At 39.3% G+C, this 24,683-nt stretch overlaps 1 protein-coding gene across 3 annotated transcripts in view; it reads left to right on the forward strand.

Annotated features, from left to right (window-relative positions):
• The first annotated feature begins 13,921 nt into the window (after nucleotides 1–13,921).
• Nucleotides 13,922–24,683, forward strand: part of LOC136879074 (zinc finger protein 143) — a 166,788-nt gene continuing 156,026 nt past the window's right edge. Inside the window, exon 1 of one of the 3 annotated variants that reach the window (XM_067152825.2) lies at nucleotides 13,922–13,955. The gene's annotated coding sequence lies outside the window, so the exon portion shown is untranslated. Of the gene's footprint in view, nucleotides 13,968–14,028; nucleotides 14,161–24,683 lie in introns of those variants that run through there. The other 2 variants (XM_067152824.2, XM_067152827.2) reach the window with 2 other exon arrangements.

Genomic DNA, 24,683 nt, shown 5'->3' on the forward strand with positions numbered 1-24,683 from the left:
ATATTGACCTGGCAACACCTCAAGTAGCTAGTTATGATCCTTCCCTTTTCCTTCATGTTCTGTGCCCTCCACGCTAGTATATTTAATGCTCCTGCTGCTTGATGGTAAGTATTTTGCTTATTGTGCTCATTTGGTGCTATTTATGGGTTTTGATTATCATTCCTGTTTTTTTCCTCATCGGGTTGCATATTCAACATTCACAATATTGGAGCTGGTCACTGCCATGTATGTTTATTACGGAGGAGTTGGAAAGAAGGGGGAAATGATGTATGTTCTTTTATTTTGAATAGTATTAAATCATTTTCGAGAAGTGTTATCACTTCCCTCTCAGAAGCCCCTCGTTTAATGCGTGTGATGGGGACATTGGATTAATTAAATGATCAATTCGTAATGAGGATATGATATATTCTGTTAAATAATACTTTTCACTTATAGTAGCAGCTGCTAAAAATAGTAGAATTTTAGTGAATATGGCGGAGAGTGATGATGTTTTGGATGTTGCTAAATGGTGGTCTCAATTTTACAGAAAAACTGTTGTGGCAAATGGAACAAAAAAGTGACAAGAGAGTCATGCTTCAACCTACGTTGTTCAATATGTTTGAATACTTTCGTGACTACCCTGGACAGGTCATTTTTCAAGATACATTGATGGTATACTACAGTACACAATTGATTTAATGTTACCAGTTCCATAAAGAGTGGTTGAACTTCCATTGTGTCAAGCTTATGACAGCAGAGTGCCTATCAATTTCAAAAATAGAAGATATCCCAGAAAAACACAACGGCTTTTATGAAGAAATTTTCACCTGGCCTACATGCAGTGCGGAGTCTCATGGATGAACCAAGACCATCCAAAATAGTATCAGACTTTACTACTAAATCATCATGGCCGACGGATCGGTTGAATGTAAACATGCCTGTGATACATAACCTTCTGATTGTCGTATTGAATTGTTAATTTGTCAACAATAACGAACAGAATGTTTTACTTTGGGCAATAGCACAAATATTATCTAGAAATATCCTATATATAGATAAGCAAAAACCAAACCAAACAACATGACGCAACAGCCCCGAAGGACCTTGGCCTACAAACCGACCGCTGCTCATCCCGAAGCCTACAGATTATGAGGTGTCGTGTGGTCAGCACGACGAATCCTCTCGGCCGTTAATCTTGATTTTCTAGACGTGGGTCGCCATCTCACCGTCAGATGGCCCCACATTCGTAATCACATAGGCAGATTGGATCTCGAACCAGCTCTCAGATCCAGGTAAAACTCCCTGACCGGGCTGGGAATCGAACTCGGAGCCTCCGGGTAAGAGGCAGGCACGCTACCCCTACACCACGGGGCCGGCATTTAGATAATATATGGAAAATTCAAAATATAAGTATTTTCAATGAACTAGTTTGGTCCAGGAAATAGGCAATGTAGGATTACATTTTAATAAAACAGACCTGACGTATAATCTGATGTGTTCTAAAGAGTGACAGTTTCATCAATCAATCAATCAATCAATCAATCAATCAATCAATCAATCAATCAATCAATCAATCAATCAATCAATCAATCAATCAATCAATCAATCAATCAATCAATCAATCAATCAATTAATCAACCAATCAATCAATTAATCAATCAATCAATCAATCAATGATCTGAATTTAGGACTGTCTTCCAGGTGGCAGATAACGTATCAATTATTTACCAACTATTTTCTTGAATAATTTCAAAGAAGTTGGAAATTTCTCGAATTGGTAACTTTTTACTTTATTTTGTGAAATACTTCCTCTCATGCAGAGGCTACCTTGCGACAAAGTATATTTTTCAATTCATTTTTAGAAGTTTAATAAATATTCTTGGAAAATTTTGATAGTAACCTAATTGTAACAATGGTTTCTTAGAATTATCAATGTACCCCTTAAGGCCATGACGGCAGTCTCCACTAACGTTGTAATTGGCAGAGACATCTACTTCTAAAATTGGCGGGGAAAACGGGAATTGTCTTCTTCGCTCCACCATCAGACCCACTATGTCGATTTCCTCTAGCTGGTACTTCTCCCTGTATTTTTTTTGCTAAGGGCTTTACGTCGCACCGTCTCCCTGTAGTAAGGAATTGTTGGTAGGTAAATATTCATCTTCTCGAGGTTGACATCTGAGGGCTGTGACTTATGGCTTTCAAGTCGAACAGTGGGGACAATGATGTAACCTCCCTTAGTTTTGAAGCCAATGATAGTAGTATATATGGAGAGTTCGGCCGCCAACTCCGCCTCCGGCTCTCGGGAGAGGCCTCCGCCTCCCGCGAGAAATTTGAATTTTGGCGGGAGATTTGAAATTTGGCGCGAGATTTGAATTTGTAAACAAAGCCACGTGCTTTTTGACAGCTGTCATCCGCCATCTTTAAACAACAACGCATCGCTAACCTCAGTGCTGCCATCTTGACGGGCCTAAACCTCAGTACTGTCATCTTTAAGGCACTAAAGCTCACTAGCGCGAGATATGAATTTGTAAACAAAGCCACGTGCTTTTTTGACAGCTGCCATCCGCCATCTTGCATCGCTAACCTCAGTGCTGCTATCTTAAGGGCACAAAACCTCAACAACAACAACTCATCGCTAACCTCAGTGCTGCCCTCTTTTTGGTACTAAACCTTATCGTGGTGGTGGCGGGCAATATAAAATCCACGTGCATTTTTGACAGCTCTCATCCGCCATCTTGCATCACAAACCTCAGTGCTGCACTCTTTTGCTACTACCTTTGAAATGTGGTGGCGGAAATTTGAAAAATTCCACGTGCTTCTTTGACAGCAGCCATCTTTAATTAACAGAGCACCGTGCAGCTATCTTTAGCTACTACCTTTGAAAAGTGGTGGCGGGCAATTTCCCCGTGCTTTTCTGACAGCTGTTATCCGCCATCTTGCATCGCTAACCATAGTGCTGCTCTCCTTAGCCACTTACCTTTGAAATGTGGTGCCGGGCAATTTGAAAAATTCTACATGCTTTTTGACAGCAACCTTCTTTAATCAACAGAGCACCGTGCTGCTATCTTTAGCTACTACTTTTGAATTGTGGTAGCGGCAATTTCCACGTGACAATTGTTATCCGCCATCTTGCATCGCTTACATTAGTGCTGCTATCTTTACGGTACTGCGGGTAATTTAAAATCCTCGTGCATTTTGACAGCTGTCATCCACCATCCTGCATCGCAAACCTCAGTGCTGCCATCATTAGCTACTACCTTTGAAATGTGGTGGCGGATAATATAAAAATATATTTGACAGCAGCCATCTTTAATCAACAGAGCACCGTGCTGCCATCTTTGGCTGCTACCTTTGAAATGTGGCAGCGGCAATTTCCAAATGATAGCTGTTTTCCGCCATCCTTAATTAACAGAGCAAACAAAGCCACGCGCTTTTCTGACAGCTGTAAATGAAATGGCGTATGGCTTTTAGTGCCGGGAGTGTCCGAAGACATCTTCGGCTCGCCAGGTGCAGGTCTTTCTATTCGACACCCGTAGGTGACCTGCGCGTCGTGATGAGGATGAAATGATGATGAAGACAGCACATACACCCAGCCCCCGTGCCATTGGAATTAACCAATTAAGGTTAAAAACACGACCCGGCCGGAAATCGAACCCGGGACCCTCTGAACCGAAGGCCAGTACGCTGACCGTTCAGCCAACGAGTCGAACTCTGACAGCTGTCATCCGCCATTATACATCGCTTACCTTGGTGCTGCTATCTTTTTGCTATTATTTTTGAAATGTGGTGGCGGACAATTTAAAATATTCTACGTGCTTTACAAACCTACGTGCTTTTTGACAGATAACAAGCTTACAGCAGCCATCGTTAATAAACAGAGCATCTCGCTGCTATCTTTAGCTACTACCTTTGAAATGTGGTGGAGGGCAATTTGAAAAAATTCTATGCGTTCTTGTCTGGAAACAAACCCACATGATTTTTGACAGCTGTCAAACGACCATCTTTAATCAACAAAACACCGTGCTGCTATATTTTCGGCTACTACCTCGCTAATTAGCGTTTAGAGGCCACTACACAAGATGGGGGCGGCTGTTATAGCCTCCTCCTCCTCTGTTAAGGCATAGCTTTATCGAACAATTTTAAACATGCATCGCGATAGCTAGAGTGAGCACGTGCTGCAGTGATGACGTCATTGTGTATGTTTAGACTTGATCGTTTTCTTAAGAGTAAATAGGTGTAAGGATTGCAATAAGTACAACATTTTGAATGCGATCAAATATTTATTTACAATGTACTACAACAGTGTTCGTTTTGTTGCTGACAAGGTTGGTATGCTTCTTAACAAAGTTTTGCGGTATGGTTCCAAAATTTCTCCTGCAACATTCAAATTAAACAAAACATTTAGAAATATATTATCCAAAGTATGTTATACTTTACAAAGAAGATCATACAGTTCTTACCTTGTTGTTATTTCTGAATCATTATCATCCTGAGGTACTAGAGAAAGTTCATTCATACACTGTGTACAGTGTTCAATCCTCGGATTTGGTCCATCCCAATCATTATCACCATTTTCTCCTCGATGCTTGTAATGGCGTTGACAGGTTCTGCATAAAGCTACATCGATCGACATCCTACTGTGTAGAGGAAGGATGCCCGAAGAATTATGTACGTAAGAGACAGCGCACGTAGATAAAAATCCTGGCGGTAAGTATTGAATAAGATGTTTTGGCATCGAGGTTCTATGTTTATAGAACATCTTAGTAGCCTCACTTACTCGTGTAAGATAAATAAGATGTTGCGTATGGGCATGCAAACAACATGCACATTTACAGTTTTGTTCCATAGCGTACGATGTCGAAGCATACACCTATGTTGATGATAAAGAGCTATCCTTATTTTTAGTCTCGTAACAATATTCGTTAGCGGATGGTAAGTAACATCACTTATATGAATAATAAGACAATAGGCTGCTGTGTTAGCAGGAATGTTTTCAGATGTTTCAAATTCTAAACGAATATCAACTGGAGATTCTTTTATAGATTCTTTATGATAAGAGCAGTCTGTAACTACAATCGGTGCTTTATTTTTAAATTCTTGAGGTGGAAATAGCGGACGATTTTATTTCTGATAATACGAAGATTGGAATTGAAAACATGTTATAGAGCATCCTAAATTTATTTTTCTCAAAGTTAATGTCTATGTTTTCATAGGGATACGTAATTCCGTTGTTGAAATATACTCTAACATGTCTTAATTTACAGTGATCAGACAGTGAGCTATCTTTTTCGAGATTGAATTTACGATTGGTTTGAAATCCAGAAATAATATACAAGGGATTCTCAGTAAAACGTGATTTTTAACAGCCCAGCAATGCTTGTTTGTAGGTGATAACACAGGATATTCATGCAGTTCTCAACTTCGAAAAAGTATAGGTAATGGTGCATCATTTTCTACAATCTTGAGCAATCGAAGTTTTTCACGATGAGATAAGGTTACATGTGGAATCCTCCACAATATACGATGAAGTGTAATTTTCGATTCCACTGGTGTTTCTGCTGCTTTAAGAGAATTGTAATCACTTCGATCACGGATCAGAATAAGCTCTTGTTTTGCGTTGTTTATAATACATGTAAAGTCTTCTGCGAATCCAAAAATATGTTTCAGTGATAACCTACCCGTAAAAGTTCCATCCTCATTAATCATCCAGTTGTTAGTAGCTTTTGGACACCATCCTGCCATCCGCAAAAGATTTTTCATCAAAGAAAGAAGGGTAGAGTTTCATTGCACTTGTAATACCAACATACTTCGTTCGATCTATTTCAACATTATTTACTTCATATCGCGCTTAAGAAAATAGACAAGCTAGGGCATGGTTGTTTAGTTGCGATGTGCTTGGTCCACTTCCAACCGACTTATCTCTTCGTCCTTCAATACAGAGGTAGTTTCCATGTGGTAAGATGTATACATCTTGCTGATTAATAATAACATGAATTTCATCATTGTTATTTAGTTCAAACATAAAAGGTTGATAGGAATGAAGCTCACTTCGTACTACACCTTCACGAGTTTCTACTGTATTCGTAATGTTTAGCATTTCCTCCATTCTGTTGTAGTAGCGTGTAACCTAAATCTTGGAGAATCTGCTTATGGATATCTGTTAACTCGATGAGTCTTCGCAGAATGTAGTATGTCTTCGGAATATACACCGTGTTTTTAGATGTTTTTCATACTGGTTTAAGATGAAGTTTGTAAGCTACGTACGCATGCCGATCTATATGAATAAGCTGATTATGTTTATTTACAAGCCTATGTGTGATGTTACTAATGTGTTTTACACACGCAGGATGATAAAGGAATACTGCTGGTTTCTCACGAATAGTAAATCCACTTTCCTCTGTAATAATAAAGTCGTGCAGGACGTGCGAATGTTGTATATTACTATTCAAGTCTGTAATAATATTACAATTAATGTTCACATGATAATCATCGAAGAGTGTTATAGGTTGATCAGACTCATAACGTACGTTCGGTAGGAGCTCCCTTGATGAAAATGCAAGCAATGGTCCAATCGAATCAGGTTGTGATTTGAAGTCAATCTTAAATGATGATTCAATAACACATTTATGTGTAATGCTGCTTACAGTGATTGAGAACTTGTAATTATGATTACTAAAACTATCTTCTCCAAACTGTCCAATTAACGTACTTTCAATATAGTCATGAATGCTGTCTACTGAATAATTACCTGAAGGTAGCGTTAGCACATACTCATCGTAATAGAACTTGTTCACACCATCACGCACATTATAGATTTTATTGTAACTTTCAAACGATACTAGTCCAAGACTATGTGGCTGATAGCCAGGTTCGATCGCTGGATTCAAATTGACGGTCGTTTCTGGTCCTTCTCCGCGTACAGCAAACGTTCTTTCACTGTTAGTCATCACGTAGACACTAATGCTCTTCCTCTACTGTCTGGGTTTGATATAAGAACATAAGACATAATCGTACTCACATGCGTGTATTAAATTTTTGCACACGGTTTTTATTGTTAACAATGTTTGCACTGCTTCCGAAATGACGTATGAGCTCAAAGGGAGGAGGTAAGTCTCCATAGCTATCAAAATACCATACTTGAGATTTACATTTTACAGAAGCAACGTAATGAGTTCCAGGTCCGCGACTGTCGTCCAAGTTAATTACGGCACATTCACGTTCACATGGGTGTGCTGGTAGTTGATCGCGCATATACACACCTCGAAAATAATGAATTCCTACTTGTTTAGCAAACGTAAAACTTCATCATGCGTTAGAGCTCGATGTGGCAGTGCATTCAGTAGACGTTTTTTGGAGAAATGTAGATACCGAGCCCTTTTTTGTATGGTGCTAGCTTCATGTGCACACCTTTGCCTCGTAATGCAATTGCCTCCAACGTCTTGTTATGACGTTCACTCTCTTTCAACTGTTGTTTCGCTTCTTCTACAGCTTTAACAGTTCTTCGTACAGCATTAGCACCACCCAGCAATAACCCTAAAGCTGCTAGGCCAGCAAACAGCGCTGGAAGAAATCCTCCTCGTTTTGGTACAGGAATAATTCGTCCACGTTTACTAAATATTGCTCTGCACTTTGGAGAAATTCTCGCTCTTGCTGCGCATAATGCTTTAGTAATAGCTACACGAGGATTGAATTCCCCTCGAATAGCTTTTTGTGCAGCCTTTATAACATCTTTCCATCCAACAGTTTTTGCTTTCTTCTTCTTCTTCATGTCGTTTGGATATCGTTGTTTCACCATGCTGTGCACGACTTTACTTGTCAAGAGCAAATCATAAACTAACCGTTACCTCTTGTTTCGTTTAATATATATATATATATATATTACTATTGCCTACTTTATGATTCAGCTATCATGAAGATTATAAAGCAACAAGACACACTACCTGTTAGCGACATTGTGCCACATCTCTTACCTAGTTCTAGTACAACTACAAGAAAACGTAATGGAACGTTGTTTCCTTTTACTGTTCGATGTATTGTATCAGACCCATCGGGATGCGGGAAAACAAATCTTTTACTTACACTTATTACTTCTGTAAATGGTATACGCTTCGAGAATATTTACGTTTTTCAAAGTCACTCTATCAACCATGTACCGGGGGTACACCTCTAGGCAGCACATTTAAATCTTGCGCCTTAAAGTACTCCTCTACAAGAGAAACCGTGAACGTGAAACTGGAACAACTTATACATTTTTCTCTGAAGATGGCACCACTAAAATTTGTTAATTGAACTGTACGAATTTCTACTTGATCTTGTTTTCTATTCATCAAGAAGTTTGAACATTCTATCATAGACGTCACTACTAACAAACTTTGATCATGCACCCTGGTGCGAAGTGAAGGAACCTTTTTGAAGAAACTTTGTATTCATAAGTTTTATCTTTTGTAAATTTCGTTCATTCATTTTTGTGTTAGCAATATTTTTCCTTTCTTTCCCCCAGTTTTGAATTTAGCCAATCAAGAATTTCTGTAATTAATTTTCATCCAATCCCATATTTCTTCTTCGATTTTGAGTGTAACCTTTTCATTCACCAATAAAATTGAGAGGGTGTGGCTTGATTATTCACGAAAGGTTTCGAACTTTCCCCGAGGGTTTATAAACTGCGGATTTTCACGTCTCTTGGCCATTAGCTCAATATCTGACTAAGTGTGTGTGTCAAGCAGGAGGCGGGAGGTGCCTCTTTCATCAGGCAGCAGTACTCCGACAACGTATGTCCGCTTAACATCTTCTCTTTTGCTAGCTCCGCAGTTTAACCCGAGGGAAAGGTTCAAAACTTTATTATGTGACCAACTTCTTAAAATATAATTCTCCGTTCGGCTCATGTAAAAAAATTCATAAATCTTTAACAGTAATCCGGGGATAGAGAGTGATATACCCTCTCGAGCTCCCCTTCATCTTGATTTCAGGTACCGCATTTGTTTCTGCAATGTATTAAAGTGATTTCCATCCGCGCTACCTCAGTAGATTGGGATTAGCCCCTGTGTCGTTGGCTTTTACTACCTCTGTACGTATATGTAAATATTGATTGTGAATAAACATGTTTAAAACAAAAATAAAAATCTTCTGACTCGACCTACATATATTTTACCCCTAATGAGTTATTATCACTTTAGCAAAATTGAAGCTGTTTAGCAAAATTGAAGCTGCCTAAAAATACTTTAGAACGCACAGTATTTGAGAGCATAATTTAGGCAGCTAAATAACATTTTGGTACTAAAAATCAGAGGTCTATGAGTCACTATTGCACGTTTTCTTAGTGGTTGGAAGTATAGTGTATCATCTGAATATGCACAGAAAAGTGTTGGTACAAACACAAAAACCTTTTCTCCGAGCCAGAAGTATTATGTAGACGCGATTAAGATCCCCGATCCCGCCGGGAATCGGATCCGTGACATTTGAACAGAAGGCCGCAACGCTGACCATTCAGCCAAGGATTCAGACAAAATGAAATAATAATAATAATAATAATAATAATAATAATAATAATAATAATAATAATAATAATAATAATAATAATAATAATAATATAATATAATAATATAATTTATTATTATTATTATTATTATTATTATTATTATTATTATTATTATTATTATTATTATTATACTATTGTTTCATTGTTTCTATCAGTATAAACATTCAACTTTTGCAGTAGAACAAAGCAAAATAAGTCTTTAGTTTCATTATTTCTATCAGTTTTGATATGCAACACTTCCATAATTTCAATCTTGCCACCCGATGTTTATGGTCGGGCCGCTAGGTGCGCCACTGTCAACATGTCTTTCAGTTTAGTACGAGAGAAAACGGAAGAGTCCAGCATTTTCTATAGTGTATTTACCCTTGTAATATAATTGTAAATACACTCAGAAATAATTCGCTGTAATCCTCATATTGATGATGCACATAGTTCGTGTATTTTATGAATAATTTTATTGATTTGATTCTCTTTGATTTATTAATTTTACTAATAATCTTATGTATACAAACTATATTTAGATATGTAAGCGCCCGCCGTGTCCGTCTCTGTGTTGCAGTGGTTAGTGTGATTAGCTTCCACGCCCGGAGGCCCGGGTTCGTTTCCCGACTCTGCCATGAAATTTGAAGAGTGGTACGAGGGCTGGAACTCAGCCTCGGAAGATCAACTGTTCAGCATACTTGTTGAGACCGCCTGGGCGAGGTACTCGTCCTCCCCTCCAGTTGTATCCCCGACCCAAAGTCTCACACTCCAGGACACTGCCCTTGAGCACTGAGCCCGAGGGAAAAACAAACTCTGGAGAGTAAAACAGATTAAGAAAGAAAGAAAGAAAGAAAGAAAGAAAGAAGTGCCCGCCAGTATGTAATGTCCTGTACAGTTCGTATGTATGAGCCTGCAGCCTCTTTGGAATTAATTGAAATAAATAATGAATAAGGCTTGACGGATCGCAAAAGCCTGCGCCGTAAATGTAGATGTCTCCGGCGGAGCGTATATTGTTTAGAAATGTTTAAATCTTGTGAGTAAACAGCTGCCCCTACACCTGCGGTTATTATTTCTTGACCCATCGGTAAATAAGTTTGGGGAAGGTTAGTGAATATCCTTTTGTAGTATTTAGTAGAACTGGTGGTTTCAGATAATGGACCGCAATAGTTTGAACCACCGAATGAGGGAAGGATAATTTGGAGGACATAGTAATTTGTGTTGAAGGTAAGAATATACTTAGATACAGAGGGGGCTTTTATGATAAAATTTCAAAGTGAAGAGAAGGAATTAATAGCCCATGCAAGTTCTGAGTATCGTCTTAGTGGAGTGCCTCGTTTCTGATAGTAGCGTACGAGCAAGGATAATTTTGGAAGTAGGGGAATGGAGGTAATCGAGAGAGTCCTGAAAATAAATTTGGAAGCAAGTAATTTTCTCCTTCAGTACAGTGGTAATTCCCCTGCCTCAACCAAAGTAGTGCGTTTTATACTCATCTTTTGAAGGTGACTTGTAAGTACTTTTTTAAGCACTGGTTTGACTGAATTTTTCAACTTCCACAGTTTTCATCATATAATTACCAAATTTTAACCCCTTGCATAGACTGTTGCTGGCATCTAATGTTCTAATTTATGATTTATCAGCTTCATTAATTTTTGAGTTATTGCCATTTTTTGTATTAAAAAGTTGTTGCATAAAAAAGTCCCATTCGACAAAGTTTTTGTTCGATCAAGCTGATTTTTAAAACACATATAGTTAAGATGTATAGAAACAATAATAGTAATTGGTTTTGGTGTTAGATGGGGCCGTAAGGTCAGGAAATATCTTGCTACCGTATGTAACAGTAGACGGTACAACCTGCGACTGTCTGGCCGAGGGTCAGGCGGCCATTACCAAACCTGACAACCAGAAGGCGGGCCAACGGCTACGGGCGGAGGAGTTCCCCTTTTGGAGGCCAGATGATGCCTGTGTGCAGGAAATGGCACATACATTCATCAGAAGTTGGCAGTCAATGGATACGAAGGCGGAAGAAGGAACTTTGTAAACACCTCAACGGCGGAGTAGGCAGAGGAACTGAGAACCACAAACTGCTGCCTTGCAGATAGGGAGTGGACCCTAAAGGCTAAGAGAAGATACCCTGAAAGAAAACGGGCTGGCATGAGAGCTAAGAGGGCAGCCCCCTCATCATGCTAGCTTCCCTAGGGCTAATAACCCACGTGGAGCGAAATTAACTATTCAGAGAAACATGAGAGTAGCCGGACGGATAACAAGGGAACAACCTGGCGCGAAAAGGTGTATGAGGTTCAGAGAATGGCGCACGATAGAAGAAAGTTTAGTAAATGGCTGAAATGTCCCGACGCCTAACAGCACAAAGGGAAAGAAGAAGAAGAAGAAGAAGTGTTAGATGGGATCTGTTCTTTGCAGAAATGTTTAAACTCTAATTTTGTATATTTAAAAAAATTAGGATTAAAAGTTTGAATCTATCAAAATTTATATTAAATATCAAAGGAGTTCAAAAACAATTAAAAATTTGCATAACTGTACCCTTAGCAACAACCTTGCCAAGTTAAACAATATCTGATAAGAATTGCATCACAAGGAGCATTTTGTACACAGAAAATCATTGAAAAAGGTCATTGCGAAAAAAAAAAAGCCAAGTTAATATTTACTCACTCAGAACTTCTCTGCTTCATATATTTCCTCCTCATATCTCCTTGTCCTCCCTTTCTTAGATATATTCTGTCATTTTACATGTCTCCTAGTCATGTTCTCCTGATCACGGCCTCTCTTCTGTGCCCGAGCAATACGTCGAACATCTTGTATCTTGCAAATAGGAACTGAGGTCATAGGGATGGTCAAATTTCTGATGGACTGAAGGGTTTCCAGAGTTGTGTAATGCCCCATATTGAATTCTGAGACAATCCTGATAATGCCAAGTTCAAGTTTTGTCTTGGAAATAAATGTCTCCTTGGGGCATTTACCCACACTACATTATGGACGGACTCGTTAGCATTCTTAGTCTTCCCCGCTGTACAACGCTGCAATATCTGATCTGAGGCCAGTCATAAAAGCACCGGTGCTCTCTTCTCTACAACAGAAGGACTAAGCTTACAGCTCATTCTACTGTGGCTATCAGTTGATTTTCCTTCTGCCTTTTGTCGGTTGTAGAAACACCAGGAATCGACACCTTTAGGACAAGTCAAATTCTGAGGTTTGCGGTCAGTTGACATACAGTATCTAAGAGTTGTAAAAAATCAAGACTGCCCTCTTCATTTTCCCAACATCTGGAATGTTACTGACTATGGCATGTCTATAATAAGGGGTCAATTTAGTTATAGTGCTCTCTTTCAAATTACCATCTTTTCGCCCACTCAGTGTCACACGGTTCATCCTCCATTTCTTTACAGTGTTGCGAAGAGCAGTACTAAGGCGCTTAGAAATATGATTTATGCTTCTTTCTCAATCGTTTGTTCTACGCTACTTTATTCAATCTCTTTCAAACGACTGCCAGCATGCCCAGGTGTACTTCTACGGCAAATACGCCTCGAAATACTTGAATAACCAGCGAAAAACACATAGTTAACTATTATAGGAGAAATGGGTGTGGTTCTCGGCTTTTAAATGTCCTGCGGGCTCAATCAAATGGCTTCTACAAGCTTTAAAAAAACCGGAATGACTAAAATAAAATCATTTTCTGAAAGAGGAAGAATGGGACTATTTTTGTATGAATAAAAAGAAAACCTGAGTTTTTGGTTCAAAATACGAAAACTTCAGTCATACCTCCCCTTAATGATAGAAAACAAAACAACGTAGGCCTATCACAATGTAATATATTTCCGAACCATTTCATTGCTGTACTTTTCAAATAATATATTTTTGAAAATTACGCATGTTCCCTGTTGCTGTAGGTACTGAAGGTTCCCTTTTTATTTCCTCCAATTAAGCGCTAAACACAATATACTGACATAATGAAAATAAAGGAATGCGGTACCGTAATTTTAGTTAACTTCAAACAAGCCATACTAGTCAGAATAATACGAAATTAGGAGCAAAGTACAAAAGACGAAAATATAATAGTGAAAATAAAATTCATCTTGATCATTTGTGCAATATTTTTGCTATTCAAGCTGAAAGTTTTGCTATGGAGTTAAAATGGCGGTATAGGATTGCTGAACGGTTGTTATCATTTCATAGCGGCAGAGCGAAAAATCATAATTATGTAGTAAGGGACCAATACACTGCATAAAATTATTATGATATCCTTACTTATTGCTTTTATGTGACATATAATTCAATCTGGTTCGTAACAAGACTACTCTCATTTGGCGCCTCTTGGTTCCTAAACAAGCAACAATTTATTGTGCCATTTGCGGTTAATTTTGCGGAGTAATTTTGTTTCTAATGAGGACTGTTGGCTATGGCTATTTGGCCATTTTGTTCTATCGCGTTGGATGGTGGGTGAATTGTGAGTTCATGGGTAATTTCCCAAGATTCTTTATAAGATCAGCTATCTGGGAGACGTCGGGCTCTTGAGAATTTGCGAATGATCTGTTATTCGCATGAAATAATTTGTTTAATGAATGGATGATCTACAATTTTTTGTGTTAATCTCTTCTTGTACTTTGCTTTCCTGATGTGCATTTTAACCTCTTCGTCAGATTAAGTTTTCTGTAATGTTATGTTGAATATTTTAGAGAGCATGAGTTTGTTCCCAGCTTTTGTTGCTTCGAAAAAAAATCAGCATGTATTACAAGATATATTCGTATTTTTTGTGCAGCCTGACGGCTCTTCTATCTCTTGTGCTTCCCGTTTGAAATTATTATCCATTCAGAATTGGATTCACTCCAGTAATACGTTTGATCTACTAGTGGGCCAAGGGGTTAAATCAATTTCAAATTGTTATGTAATGCACTGGGTTAAAGTGCAAAATGCTATGCACATTAATTCGTGACTCGGGAAGGTAAATGCTTGGAACAACGTAGGCCTACATTTGTTTTCACATTTTTCTTCAAATTATTCAGTTTGACCATTCTCATTTGAAACAGAAACGTGAAATTGTATTATTTTACATAGCATTAGCCCGGTCCTCTAAACAAAAAACACACTTATCTGATGTAATTTTACATAAATACTGCATAAATATTTTCTGAGGATTTTTTTTATTTATTTTTTTTTATTTTTTTTTGCTACTACCTCTAAGGAGTGCTTCAAACTTCCAGAATTGGTATATCTCAGAAATTACGCAGTGAAGTATCGTACAGACCATGTCATGTATACCAGGGAGCTGAAGTTTGAGCTGTTGGGAGTGATGAAACCATGAACATTATTGGCCTAAATCACTCCCGTAATTGCACACTGGTGTGGAGTTGTGATCCATTTCCGACTTTAATATTTTGTGTTGCTGTAATTTTCCAGCACTCGCTGTTCTTATATTGTGTGGTGTTTCTACACGTTTTTCACATAAATGTTGATTTGTCACCCATTCTAAAATAATGGGTCCCTAAACTAAAACTCAGGCTTGGCTATCTTGGCAGAATTTCTTTCGTAACATTTAGAGTTCAACTACGCAGGATAAAAGGTCTGTAGAATTCTCCAATGAACAGAGGTTAGTAATGAAAGGCAAGTCCTGAAAGCTGTCATCTTTGCTATTCAGCACCCTTTGATCAACCTTTTTCAACTGTGACAGTAGGCGTACTACATTTGCAAGGGCTAGCGGCTATTTCCTCTTTAAAATATTTGGCCTCTGCCTTTTATTCTGTTCTTAGTGAAGAGGGGATGGTTATTGCCAACCTCCACTAATCCATGCCTAGAAATATATTTACTTTTATAAGAAAATATAAAATATATTCCATACTGCCCATGTCAACATCCACTGCCATGGGCTGAAATTTATAAGATTACTGTAGACTTGCCCAAAAGTACAGTATAATAAGAAGAGGTAAATTTTCTGGTGGGGACCTAAGTCCTGAGAGCATGCAGAGTTCTACATTGTATGCTTCTCTGGTAAATGCTCAATCCTGACCTTGGCTGTACATGGATCTTTCCACAACATTCATCTTGCAAACCATTATGTGCTCCATTTTTTTTTTTTTTTTAATACAGGAATTTAGCAGATGCAAACTGTGACTGCTCTGACTACTGGTCCTGTCCTCATAATTCTTGGGTGACCCCATCTTAGTCATCATCGTCTTTTGTGCCAGACTTGGTGTACTGCTGGACATTTAAATAGACAAATGTCCTGCTTATGTTCAAATCTTTAAGTATTGAAATGTCTCCAACACAGATTTTCTTCCCTTATACTGAGCTATGGCAGCAACATGGTTTTAATAAATCACCTCTGACGATTATTGAGGAAGCAGGCTGGGAAAGTTTGATGGAATCCAAGTTGGATGGGAGATCATTACACACACAGTCTTTGGTGATAACAGTCCCACTTTCAAGAACGGAGTGGAACCTGTGTGGATGTATGAGGCTATAGAGACCTCTGCTTTGTGAACAAAGCAAAGACTTGAGTACCTGTACCTTCTGTTAGTTGGAGAGAAGCTGGTACAGGTATACAACTCCGGACGCTCTGTTGGAAAGCGATCCTTAAAAAGAGTCTTGTAGACCCCACATGAGAACAGTTCTGGAACTCACTCAAGATGTATGATTTTTACAAGGAGCTAAATTTGCATCTTTTTTCGTGGGGGTTTCTCACTAAGGTATCCGTGCAGTTCAAGTCTTGCCCAGTGTGTGTAGGACTGTTGAAGACATAAGTTACATCCTGTGATCTGGATGCCTCATTAAACTACAAGCTTTCTTTTTTATTATTACACTCTTAAAATTCACTGAAGGAGTAAGGGAAAGAGTTCTGACCATTGGAGGAATGAAGATTTCAGACAAAGAAATGGAAATGTAATTGAAATAACATACAATGATTGCAATCCTGTATCCATCTGTTCATCACAGGAAGTTTGTTTATTGGTTTTAAATTGTGAAAAACGAGATAACATAGGGTGGCAGTATCATTTTAGTTCTTTGGATAAATACTTTTCCAACAGTTGCACCAATATGTGTCACTGAAGGTGTTTGCAGTGGGCATGAGGAGCTGGGTTGTTTCTTGTTGATTTCTTCTCTGGCCTGTTTGCCAAGCCCTGGGCTTATTGACTTCAGATCCTGGGTTGGCGACCACGGGACCTCTAGCTGAGTTCATTGCTTCCACTTGTTTCATTCTCCTCACTTTCACCTTTACTATCTGACCTCCCTTGGTCAATGCTTGTTTTCTTCTGACCCTGACAGTATTAGGTTTGCAAGCGTCTAGGGAATCTCATTTTTAAATCCTTCGTGGCCCTTCCCTATCTGTTGATAAATTTATTCTTCGAAGTGTGAACCCTCTTTCATTTTCCCTCTGATTAGGGTTAATAGAGTATGGTTGTCCAGTTGTACTTCCTCTAATCACCAGTGATACCACTGAAATGTATCACTAACCAATCCTACAAGCTGTACTTTCACACCATTTATCTCGGGGACTGGCTGCATAGGGAGTGGTGTTACTGACATCACTCATACCGGTAACTCAGTCATTTTCACATAGTCTGGTTCTGTAGCTAAATGGTTAACATGCTGGCCTTTGGTCCAAGGGTTTGATTTCTGGTCAGTACAGGTATTTTAACATGAATTGGTTCATTCTTCTGGCTGGGGTCTTCATGTTTGTGCTGTCTTCAACATTAGGTTTCATCCTAGGTTGGGCCTCATCTTCACAGATGCACAGGTTGCCCATGGCTATGGGCATCAACACAAAAGACCTGCACCAGCCCTCTCCATAGGCCACATGCTGTTGTTGTTGTTGTTGTTGTTATTATTATTATTATTATTATTATTATTGTTATTATTATTATTATTATTTCACATTGTCTAAGCCAAGGATGGGACAGAAACAAACTGGTGAGAAAACTAACTTGTTCTTGGGCACACCGGAATTCATTGTGCTGGGCTGAGTGACTTGTATGGTAGACTGCTGACTTCCCAACTCAGTCCAGTGGTATTTGACTTGATTTACTTATTTCCTTTTAATTCCTTGATGGATATAGGGCCTCGATAAAATTTCTCCAGCTTGTTCTATCTACTGCCAATGCTTTCACCTCTCTCCATGTCTTGTTGGCTCCAGCTATCTCCCTGTTTATGGGGTTTTCTTCCAGGTAATCCTCAGTCTGCCTCATAGAGTTCGTAAATAATACACTAGAGGTAGCATTGGCGCTGCAGTCGCGTGCTGTTTGGCAAAAGCTAGATTGTATGGCACTGTCACTACTGGAGCTTCCTGATAAACTGAAGTATATACGTCTCTGAAGGAAAATGCCAGTCACCTGTGCAGCTTATGGCTGCATATATAGGTTCATAAAGGGCAGTGGCATATCAGTTCACAGTTATTTTCCTTGAAATTCGTTTCCGTGCGTATAAAACAATACTTTGTGTGACACTTATTGTCATGTGAATTGCCTTACTTGGGCTGACTTCGTGACTGATTCCCCTGTCGGCGTGAATTTCTTTGGATCTTACCTAGAAGACTGAAATTAATGTTTTAGGAAATATAAGGGATGATTTTTTCCTTTCACTGAATGACCATATGCATGATACCGAGCAGTGGCTGCAGGCTTTAGGTCACGTAGCTGTCAGCTTGCATTCAAGAGAGAGTGGGTTTGAACTCCACTGTCGGCAGCCCTGAAGATGGTTTCAGAATTTTATACCAGGCAAATGCTGGGGCTGTACCTTAATTAAGGCCACAGTCGTTTCCTTCCCACTCCTAGCCCTTTCCTGTCCATAGTTGCCGTAAGACCTATCTGTGTCGGTACGACGTAAAGCAAATTGGTAAAAAAATGAAAGTACCGTAAGAAAAGATGTACATGATAGCCTGGAATTGTGCTCCGTTTTTCACTTTTTGAGTGTATTTATAGTATTAACAGCTATTGAATATATTTTCTGTATATACAGTTTGTTGCTTTCCTTTCGTACAATACGTGTAGCAGTCCACATTCATACCTTACCAGATTTGACAATTTAGAGACTAGATGTGCAACACCATGTGAACATCTGAGTCCTTTACTTTCGTCAATATTATTCCTTTAAATGTCATATAGGACTATATACAAGCATAATAAATTATTGACCAAGCGAGTTGGCCGTGCGGTTAGGGCCACGCAGCTGTAAGCTTGCTTTTGAGAAATAGTGGGTTCAAACCACACTGTCAGCGGTCCCGAAGATGGTTTTCCATGGTTTCCCATTTTCACACCAGGCAAATGCTGCGGCTGTACCTTAATTAAGCCCACGGGTGCTTCCTTCCCATTCCTAGTCCTTTCCTATCCCATCATCGCCATAAGGCCTATCTGTGTTAGTGCTATGTAAAGCAAATTGTAAAAAAATGTATTTTTTCAGTTCTCTTCAATCATAATTTACAACTCTCCCTTTCCATTAACAGAAATCATTTTACAAGTTAAAATCTTAAAGCAAATCATACATTTCAGGAAAAGCTTAATAAAAACTCCATGATAGGCTGAAACCACAACCGAGTGTCATATTTCTCTTGTAATCATGTTTAGAAAACATCCACAATAATAATAATAATAATAATAATAATAATAATATTAGCCTTGCGTCCCACTAAGTACTAAGTACGGTTTTTGGAGACGCTGAAGTGTCGGAATTTCTTTTCCCACGGGAGTTCTTTCATGTGCCGGTAAATCTATCTACAAGAGGCTGACATATTTGAGCACCTTCAAGTACCACCGGACTGAGCCAGGCTTGAACCTGCCAACTTGGGCTCAGAAAGCTAGGGTCTAAACCGGCGATGATAATATTTTGTCTACTTTACCCCAAAATCTCGCCAACGTTTTTAGGCCTAAAAACTCGCTCATCCGCTTCGTACAAGAGAGGACATTTTCAGTCGTTGGGCAGAATTATACCAAATTCCTGGTTATTTAAACAAAAAATAGCAAAATATACGTGCCCTCCTTGTAAACGTATATTGTTAGAAGACTTTATATGAACAGTAAATTGATTTTGTGTAACTTAACTGCACCTGAACACTGTCCTCTATCACGCATTTAGGCCTGTATTCATGCTTTTTGGGCTTTCTGTTTTACTGGAGAGAAGCGTTACAAGTATACTGTAGTATCTGAGAATATATACATGTAAGAATTTTAAACTTTACCTATATCCACACAGTTTTAAAAGTCCCTTATTTACATTGATGAGTACAGCAGAGTGAGCTTTTTGCCAAACAGCTGCAATTTCAACATGCTCCGCTCGCTACAGTGATTCTCTCGTAGACGGTGGTGCCAATGCTACCTCTAGTGTATCATTTACTAACTCTATGGTCTGCCTTGCCTGTGACACCTTGCGAATTCCAGCTCAGTGCCTGCCTTGTGATACTTTCTTGTGGTCTTCTCAGGGTGTGGCCGATCCACCTCCATTTTCTTGTTATCTGTTGCTGTACGGAACTTTTAACTTGTGGCCTTCCAAAGGTCTTTGCTTGAGATGGTCTTTGGCCATTCTGTTCTCATAATATGCCTTAACCCGGGAGAGGTAATATGGGGTTCTGGCAGACCCCCACAGTTATATCTGGAACTACGGCATTCCTGTTTGGTTGGCTATACTGCTAATACTTGGCCTACCTTCATTCAGGTGTTCTCTTAACAAGTTCCTACATGCATCTCCTGTGTTCTTTGCCTTGGAGAAAGAAAACAGCCAGTTAATGTGACTGATGTGTCCGTGGACCCCCACGTCACCATTTGAGGAACTTTTAATTTACTGAAGACTAGGCCAGTCTGTTGAAAGTGATTACTATATATGTGCACGAAATACATGAAAAATGTTTTCGAACCTTCCACTGATGCTGGAGAACACATAACAAGTGAATCTGAATCAATCTTACACCGAAGCAGAATTTCAATAAGCACTCCAATGATGGCAAACGTTGTTGTTGGGTATTTTTGTTGTATCTGTTTTTTGACGTGACAGTGAAGTACTTTACATAATATTGCAGTTTCATCTTCTGTTAAAACCTCGCTTACTGTTTATTTAATAAAATTGGGTTTTGTTTCATTCTAGTATTGCAAAAGACAAGAAACTGATGGGGGTCCAGGGACACCCCACATTACTACTGGCATTGTGAAAAGTCATGTTACCTCTCTTAGGTTAAGCAATGATTTATAGAAGTCTGTAAACCTTGGGGTAATGTCTTTGGTCACTTTCCAGGTTTCACTTCCACACAGTGAAACAGATTTAACATTTGAGTTGAATATCTTTAGCTTTGTTTTTATGCAAATGTGAGATGATCTCCATATTTTTATAACTGTGCAAAAGCTCCTTACCGGGCAAGTTAGCCATGCGGTGAGCTCGCATTCGGGAGATAGTGGGTTCGAACCCCACTGTCGGCAGCCCTGAAAATGGTTTTCCATGGTTTCCCATTTTCATACCAGGCAAATGCTGTACCTTAATTAAGGCCACGACCGCTTCCTTCCCGTTCCTAGGCCTTTCCTGTCCCATCGTCGCCATAAGACCTATCTGTGTCGGTGAGTCAAAAAACAAATAGCAAAAGCTCCTTTGGCTTTTTTTATACAACTCACCACATCTCTAAAAGTACCTCCATTGTGGCTGACCGTGCTTTCCAAGTAGCAAAATTCCTCTACCCTTTCTATATCAGTTCCATGTAGAGTCAGGCTAGAATTGTTACGATGGTTTATGCACATTTTCTTAGTCTTTTTTATATATATTTTCAAGCCCATTCCTTTAGCTTCTATTTATAAATCATTCATTTTTATTTTGATGTCCCGAAAATATTCTGCAGGAAGACAGAGATCAACCGCATAATCCATTTCTTTCAAACCATTACTTAAATCTTCACTGAATGCCTTGCTTTGTATTCGTTGCCTCTTTCAACATAAAATCCAGTGTTGTGCTAAACAAGATTACCGACAGGAGACATTCTTGTCTTTTTTTTTTTTTTCCTCTTTTAAATGCTATTTGTTCGGGGCGTCGACCCATGTGGATCATTTGTCCCTACTGGCACCATATTGTATGAACCTACGTGTAATTGGAATGGCGGTAGTGTGGAATGTTGTTTGTGAGAAAAGGAAGATTAAGGACGTCACAAACACCCAGTCCCCAGGCCAGGGATATTAATAATTATAACTAAAAACATCTGACCCGGCCGGGAATTGAATCCGGGGCTGCCGGGTGACAGGCAGCCGTGTTGCCCCCTACACCGCCGGGCCAGACCATCCTTGTCTTACTCCATATTTCATAGCAAAAGGTTGAGACAGCTCCCGTTATGTTGTACTTGACAAGTATATCAATTGCAAGGTAAACTATATTTTGTGGGATTCAGTTGTATTTGAAGATGCTCAAATGTGCCAGCCTCATGTTGGTGGATTGAAAGGCATGTAAAAGAACACTTGGAGGATCATATTTCTTGCATCTCCAAAAATCATAAAAATTAGTCTGTGGAATATGAAACCAATTACAGTACATCATTTATTAACCACTGTATCTCATTAGAGGTGAATCTGAACACGATGTTGCTGGATGATCCAACTTTATTTCAGTTTTAATTTTCATTCGGTAACATCACAAGCAAATGAAAATGGCTATCTCCAAGCTTAACAAGTAACATACCAGCTGGCTGTAAAGTCTGGAACCATAACATCTAATACAAACAACACACAACAGCAGCACAGTCCCCAACTACAGGACGTGTTCCACATGCCCGCCACCATTCTCAACACACTTCCTGGAATGTTTTACCATTTTGCTTTGAATGGTTTTCAACTTTCGAGGGTCCAGAACAGCTGGTGCAATTCTTATTCTTTCCCAGACATGATCCACATTTTGAAATTTTGCAGTTTACACCTGAGCTTTCAAAATCCCCCATCCATAGTATTCCTTCTTCCATTCTGGCAACCAGGAAACATGTCCAACCAATGGTGCAAAAAGTTGCATAGTGAGATAGTGCTACGTCTTACATAAACTAGGTACTCTGGATAACCCTCTGTTATGTCAAGTTCTGGTACAATTTCATCATCCAGCATACACAGGTTCTTTTGCCCAGTGACTAATGCATCAAAGAAGAGTGGACAATGATCTTATCATCCCATAATAAGCCTTGAATTTTGCTGTTGATTATCCATTTGGGATGTGCACAGTATTTGTCCTGTACCTCATATTCTGTTTGTTGACCTTTCACAAACAAAAATTTCCTTCATCAGAGTACTCCAAGAAAAATGGATTTAGCATAATTTAGCTCAGGAATCATTCACATAATATATCGGCCCTCTGGTCAGGGTTGTCTTCCATTAGATGAAGCAGAAGCTGTTACTTTTAAAGATAGAATTGTTGAGTTTTCATAATCTTTTGGTCCAAGGAATGCCTATTTCGATGTTCATGTGCCTCACAGATTTTGTTGGACTACCATGAAATTTAGTAAGCATTGCTATTCTGGTCTGTTAGTCTACCAACAATCTGCCAAACAGCATTCATTCTAAAGCAATCCTGTTTTTACAAAATTTGTTTAGCAATGCCCTGTACTGCACTGCAATGTGGGTTAGTCACCCCTCTAGAGGCTTCCAATTGAAGTTGGCTGCCATGTCTCTCCGTGATCACACGTGATTAATAATAATAATAATAATAATAATAATAATAATAATAATAATAATAATAATAAGTTTGTGTGGCTGTTGCTAGCCTGGTACAGCCCTTGTAAAGCTGACCCTCTGACAAGGGTGGGCAGCATCTGCCATGTGTGGGAAACTGTGAGTTATTGTGATGGAGGATAGTGTTGTGTGTGGTGTACGAGTTGCAGGGATGTTAGGGACAGCACAAATACCCAGTCGTGGAACCAAGGGATTTAACCATTTAAGATTAAAATCCCTAAACTGTAGTAGTAGTAGTAGTAGTTTTTACAGATTTCTCGCATGTAATATGACAGTACGGAAGCAGAAGTGATTATTACAGATTTTGTGAATTGGATGGATTAAAACTTGACTGCAGGCTTAACTTATGTTATCATGTTCAGATGTGAAGTTATGTTCCGTAATTTGTAAGAGGCAAATGTGTTCATTCCGAAAACCAACGATTGTCCAGTCCTACCCTAGTTTATGTTTTTTTTTAAATTGCACATCATTTTTGATCTTCTCAAACGTAAGGAGACTTAACACCTTTGACTGAAATTTTGAAGGAACAGCGTCGCTCCAGGAATGCAATACGGCTTGTTGTATACCGACTCTGCGACAATAAACAGTCTGTAAAATAAATAATGTTAATCCAATACAAGCAATAACATTTCGATCGTACATACCGCAATGCAGAAGACGATACAATTCACCGGCTGCCTCAAACAAATTGAGTGCTCTTGTCTTCATCATCATCATCATCATCATCTGTTTACCCTACAGGTTCGGCTTTTCCCTCGGACTCAGCGAGGGATCCCACCTCTACCGCCTCAAGGGCAGTGTCCTGGAGCGTCAGACTCTTGGTCGGGGATACAACTGGGGAGAATGACCAGTACCTCGCCCAGGCGGCCTCACCTGCTATGCTGAACAGGGGCCTTGTGGAGGGAGGGGAAGATTGGAAGGGATAGGCAAGGAAGAGGGAAGGAAGCGGCCGTGGCCTTAAGTTAGGTACCATCCTGGCATTCGCCTGGAGGAGAAGTGGGAAACCACGGAAAACCACTTCCAGGATGGCTGAGGTGGGAATTGAACCCACCTCTACTCAGTTGACCTCCCGACGCTGAGTGGACCCCGTTCCAGCCCTCGTACCAATTTTCAAATTTTCATGGCAGAGCCGGGAATCGAACCCGGACCTCCGGGGGTGGCAGCTAATCACGCTAACCACTACACCACAGAGGCGGACGTGCTCTTGTCTTACTACTCTTAAAAATAAATTTTATCTCTTTGATGTGCTTCTGTAGGTGGTTGTATCGTGGATGTTGAGTGTAATTCAAGCTATTTTTTTTTATTTTCCCCACGAATACAAAAAACTTCAGTTTTGTGTGGTATGTCATGTAGAAGACTTGCTATTGAAAGATAGTTTGTGAAAAAAAAAAAAAAATTATGAGATGGCAAAGTTTGTTTACAACTTTTGACCATGAGTGTAACCTCTTTGCTGAACGCATTCCCTGCATGTGTTCAGTTCTTGTTTCATTACCTGTAGTCTAGTAATGGGT

The sequence above is a fragment of the Anabrus simplex genome, chromosome 8 (genome assembly GCF_040414725.1).
Source record: "Anabrus simplex isolate iqAnaSimp1 chromosome 8, ASM4041472v1, whole genome shotgun sequence".
Classification (NCBI taxonomy): Eukaryota; Metazoa; Arthropoda; class Insecta; order Orthoptera; family Tettigoniidae; genus Anabrus; species Anabrus simplex.